At 40.3% G+C, this 6000-nt stretch overlaps 1 protein-coding gene across 1 annotated transcript in view; it reads right to left on the bottom strand.

The window, feature by feature from the left end:
• Positions 1 to 3117: 3117 nt before the first annotated feature.
• LOC123772633 (fibroleukin) overlaps positions 3118 to 6000 on the bottom strand; it is a 337231-nt gene continuing 334348 nt past the window's right edge. The window contains exon 10 of the mRNA XM_069303387.1: positions 3118 to 4634. The gene's annotated coding sequence lies outside the window, so the exon portion shown is untranslated. The remainder of the gene's footprint in view (positions 4635 to 6000) is intronic.

The raw sequence follows: 6000 nt of genomic DNA, 5'->3' as shown, positions 1-6000 counted from the left end.
CGCCGGTTTGATAAACCTCATGACGAAGAAGAGACCGCCGTCCCACAAAGCGCTAAGAAGACGCCCCCAAGTAGCCCTCGAAGGACGAGTCCTAGCAGTCCGAAACACCGGAGTCCGAGGAGGAATGTGGTGTGCTGGACTTGTGGGCAGAAAGGGCATGTAGCTGCTATGTGCCGAGGCAGAAGAGGTAGCGGCCCACGTAGGGAGGTGATGTTAATGAGCTGTGTAACACCACCAGCAGGAAGCCAGTCGACGACGACGCAGGAAGGACCAAGTTTGTTCGCCCCTCACACTTCAAGCGGGTATGTAACCAGTGATCACACTGGTAGATCTGTTGTAGTGCTCAGAGATAGTGGAGCAGCCCAGTCCCTGATCGTGAAAAACTCGTTGCCCAAGGGAGTAAGTGTGGATGGGAGACAACAGGTTGTCCTGGTTGGGTTTCCTAGGACGCAGTATGTCGCCCCCTTAGTGCCGGTACATCTCGACTCGCCTTACTTCAGCGAGACATGTGCGTTGGCAGTAGTCGATACCCTCCCTATAGCTGGGATTGACGTAGTACTAGCCAACGACTTGGTGACAGATTGGAGCACCAATCATCCCAAGATCGCGGACGAGTCAGCCAGAACAGCAAGGTCTGAGGTAACGGCAAGCAGTGGTAATATCCAGGTACAGTCAGACCCAGATTTAAATATGCTTAATCCTTCCTCTCGCCTACAGATTGACGACAGAGTCTACAGCATTCTAGCAGAGTCTCCCGATTCTTCTCCCGATAAGGAACCTGCGGTTAAGGAGGCAGAAGCAACTGAGCAAGAAGAGAGGCCTCGTGTGCAAGCACCCACGAATACCCCAGAGTCTGGAGCGAAGGCAGATGTGTACTTGCGGTATGGCAAGATACCACGTTCATTGAACCGGCCAGAGATTCCCCAGACGTCAGAGGTATGTGAGGTATGTTCGAAAGGTCTAGTGCCCTCTTTGGTCCAAACCAGGCTAGTGGATATTGCCGGCTATGGACATTTCATTTAAGGATAACATGGGTGAAGTATTAACATGGGTGAAAGGTGAGAGTAAAGGGCAAAATGACTGAAGTATTAACATGGGTGAAAGGTGAGAGTAATGGTCAACATGACTGAAGTATTAACATGGGTGAAAGGTGAGAGTAAAGGGCAAAATGACTGAAGTATTAACATGGGTGAAAGGTGAGAGTAATGGGCAACATGACTGAAGTATTAACATGGGTGAAAGGTGAGAGTAAAGGGCAAAATGACTGAAGTATTAACATGGGTGAAAGGTGAGAGTAAAGGCCAACATGACTGAAGTATTAACATGGGTGAAAGGTGTGAGTAATGGGCAACATGACTGAAGTATTAACATGGGTAAAAGATGAGAGTAAAGGCCAACATGACTGAAGTATTAACATGGGTGAAAGGTGTGAGTAATGGGCAACATGACTGAAGTATTAACATGGGTGAAAGGTGAGAGTAATGGGCAACATGACTGAAGTATTAACATGGGTGAAAGGTGAGAGTAATGGTCAACATGACTGAAGTATTAACATGGGTGAAAGGTGAGAGTAATGGTCAACATGACTGAAGTATTAACATGGGTGAAAGGTGAGAGTAATGGTCAACATGACTGAAGTATTAACATGGGTGAAAGGTGTAAGTAAAGGTCAACATGACTGAAGTATTAACATGGGTGAAAGGTGAGAGTAATGGGCAACATGACTGAAGTATTAACATGGGTGAAAGGTGTAAGTAATGGGCAACATGACTGAAGTATTAACATGGGTGAAAGGTGTAAGTAATGGGCAACATGACTGAAGTATTAACATGGGTGAAAGGTGTGAGTAATGGGCAACATGACTGAAGTATTAACATGGGTGAAAGGTGTGAGTAATGGGCAACATGACTGAAGTATTAACATGGGTGAAAGGTGTAAGTAATGGGCAACATGACTGAAGTATTAACATGGGTGAAAGGTGTGAGTAATGGGCAACATGACTGAAGTATTAACATGGGTGAAAGGTGTGAGTAAAGGCCAACATGACTGAAGTATTAACATGGGTGAAAGGTGAGAGTAATGGGCAACATGACTGAAGTATTAACATGGGTGAAAGGTGTGAGTAAAGGTCAACATGACTGAAGTATTAACATGGGTGAAAGGTGTGAGTAAAGGTCAACATGACTGAAGTATTAACATGGGTGAAAGGTGTGAGTAAAGGCCAACATGACTGAAGTATTAATATGGGTGAAAGGTGTGAGTAAAGGTCAACATGACTGAAGTATTAACATGGGTGAAAGATGAGAGTAATGGGCAACATGACTGAAGTATTAACATGGGTGAAAGGTGAGAGTAATGGGCAACATGACTGAAGTATTAACATGGGTGAAAGGTGAGAGTAATGGGCAACATGACTGAAGTATTAACATGGGTGAAAGGTGTGAGTAATGGGCAACATGGGTGAAGTATTAACATGGGTGAAAGGTGAGAGTAATGGGCAACATGACTGAAGTATTAACATGGGTGAAAGGTGTGAGTAATGGGCAACATGACTGAAGTATTAACATGGGTGAAAGGTGAGAGTAATGGTCAACATGACTGAAGTATTAACATGGGTGAAAGGTGAGAGTAATGGGCAACATGACTGAAGTATTAACATGGGTGAAAGGTGAGAGTAATGGGCAACATGACTGAAGTATTAACATGGGTGAAAGGTGGGAGTAATGGGCAACATGACTGAAGTATTAACATGGGTGAAAGGTGAGAGTAATGGGCAACATGACTGAAGTATTAACATGGGTGAAAGGTGAGAGTAATGGGCAACATGACTGAAGTATTAACATGGGTGAAAGGTGAGAGTAATGGTCAACATGACTGAAGTATTAACATGGGTGAAAGGTGTGAGTAATGGCCAACATGGGTGAAGTATTAACATGGGTGAAAGGTGTAAGTAATGGGCAACATGACTGAAGTATTAACATGGGAGAAAGGTGTGAGTAATGGGCAACATGACTGAAGTATTAACATGGGTGAAAGGTGTGAGTAATGGGCAACATGACTGAAGTATTAACATGGGTGAAAGGATATAACAAAAGGAAATTAAAAAAAACTGTTAAACATATTCAAACAAATTTATTTAAAACATGCTTAATCAAGGTATAATGTGGTGTACCATCTTGATTGGTTAGGAAAAATAACAATGACCCCAAATGGATAATCATGTGATTAAAAACCTTATCGGTAGGAAAAACTATGATCAAAGGTCTGTGAATGGGGAAGTCAATCTTAAACAACAATATCCCAAACTAGTTAGAAATGTTAAAGAAATAAGAAAAGCAAAGCCATGAAGCAAAGTTATGAAGTATATATAGCAGACCAGGCAATGACAATTTCTAAAACTTTTGTTCTGATATAGTAAACAAAGATTAAGGAAAGGACTGCACAAATTATATCTGAGGCAGGACAGGTAACTGAAAAGGAATAAGAAATGTTACGTATCTCAAATCAATTCTTCATCTTTGTATTTCCTAAAGCAACTCAACTATGCATTCAGCAGAAAAAGTCTTTGAAGGTCGAGAAGACAAGTTAACTAGTTTAGCAGTTACTAGTTATTAAACATATATGCAAACTAAAGGCAAACTAGTCTCCAGAGCCAGACAAAACATTATCCAGGGTGCTTAAATAATGTAGAGAAAAGCTTTGTGACCTATTGTCTACCATATTTAATTAATCATTAGACTCGAGCAGAGTACCGGAGTGATGGATGGTTGATGATGTGGCGCCAATTGCTGGAAATGGGTTTAATTGATAATTGACAAAGCCATTCGTTTTCATCTTGAAAAACAGATTAATTAATAATTCACGACAAGGTTTTACTAACGGCCGCTCATGTTTAAGACTTTTTCTATCATTCTTTTCCTGTAAATTTCAAGTAGCTGATAGTAGGAAGGTTTGTGACATTCTAAAATTTTACGTCAGCAAGACTTTGATACTGTGCCTCACAAGACTAAAAAGCTGGAGGCACATGGTAATGGGGTTTTATCATAAGTTGGATTAGACCTTGGTTATTAAACAAGACAGCAGCGAGTTCGCATGACTGAAGTTAAATCCCACATGGATTTAACTCCCATATGGGAGTTAAACTCCCAAAAGTGCTAAAAGACAATCTGTACAGACATTGCACGAGGACAAAAGATTAGCAGATGCAGTTTAATGATGAAAAATGTTGGGATATGAGGTTAGTAGTAATAATACTAGAGTTCCCATATATCTCCTGGACAATATTGAATATGTGAAGTATTTATTTATGGAAGAAATATTAAGGAGTCATGATCTGCAGGGATCATAAGAAAATGTTCAATGCATAAATATATGGAATAAAGCCTATAGGATACTGAGATTAATTTTACTAAGTATTAGCCACAGCATCAAGTAATTCCTCCAAGAGAGGAAAAAGTTTTATATTGAGTTTTATTGTTTAATATTACAATCATAGTGGGAAAAGCTGATTAATTATCTGAGGATAATTAGGTCTGGCCTCAGTTGGTCCCTGGAACAAGTCAAGGGCACCCCCTAGATTTCCACTTGTGCCACTTGTGGAGGAACTTCACTCTGGTGATTGACGCCACTCGGTACTGCAAATGCATACACCAAAATGTTATATAATTAAACAAGTTTATATTTACAGTATACTGTATAATTACAAGAGGAAAAATTACAATAAGAACAAGTAGTAAATTAGTAACAAGAACAAGAACTTGTGAAATATTTTTTTAGATAACTGATTTGTTCAGTTAAATTAATTTTCTTGTAAAATTTAGAATTAAGAAAACTGAATAAGATATATTAACACAGCAATAAAAAAATAAATATAATTACTATATATAAGCCTTATCAATTATTATTGTACAAATTATCCTATAAATGCAAGTCAGAAAACCACTACAACAAATAAATACAATATAAAACGGCCAAGCAACAAAAATAAATATACAGTTGAATACATTCTAGAACACCAAAGTTATACAAAGATATATACACATTACCACGGGGCAGAATTATCAGTAACAAAAATATTTATCAGTCAAGTTCCACTGATACAAAATATTCATGATCAAAATGGTGAAATATATAATTTATTTGATTACTCATAACCAGTAACAGATTGATATATAAGTGGTATATAATAGCAAAAGATTCAGTAAAGGAGTAAAGTAAAGTAAAGTGAAATATTACAAAACTATATGACGCCTACATGATCCACCAGGAGCACTTCCTGTCACCCTGGCAGACAACACCTTCAGTCATGACCCACCAGGAGCACTTCCTGCCACCCTGGCAGACAATACCTTCGGTCATGACCCACCAGGAGCACTTCCTGCCTCCCTGGCAGACAACACCTTCAGTCATGACCCACCAGGAGCACTTCCAGCCACCCTGGCAGACAATACCTTCGGTCATGACCCACCAGGAGCACTTCACAATGTTTCGTCTCCAAGCTTTCCGTAACGATCCAGCAGGTGAAATAGGGACCTTAGGTCGTGCCAAGAGGACTGAATTACAAACTCTTGCACACGAGTATCAACTAGATGTTCCCCATGGAGCCAACAAAAATGAACTGCATAACCTAATAATGGATCACCTCTTAGATGAAGGGACAATTGACTCTAAAACTCACGAATCTTATTCTATTGCAGATAAAAATGATTTGGCAACTATGAAACTCAAACTAGAACTTGCAAAGCTCGAGAGGGAGCAACATCAAGCAGCTCTTCAAATGAGGGAACGCGAGGCGACCCTGAAGGAAAGAGAGGCTGCAAAGAGGAAAGAAGAACAAGAAAGAGAGGCTGCAATGAGGGAACGAGAAGCTGCAATCAGGAAAGAAGAACAAGAACGTGAGACTGTACTACTCAGAGAGCGTGAGCGAGTACAGCTTGAAGCAAAACATCGTCACCTGGAGATGCAACGCGAGCATGATAAAAAACAAGCGGATATGGCTAT

This window comes from Procambarus clarkii, chromosome 50 (genome assembly GCF_040958095.1).
Source record: "Procambarus clarkii isolate CNS0578487 chromosome 50, FALCON_Pclarkii_2.0, whole genome shotgun sequence".
NCBI classification, from domain to species: Eukaryota; Metazoa; Arthropoda; class Malacostraca; order Decapoda; family Cambaridae; genus Procambarus; species Procambarus clarkii.
Note: the sequence above shows the minus strand (reverse complement) of the source record. Positions and strands in the feature narration are given on the sequence as shown.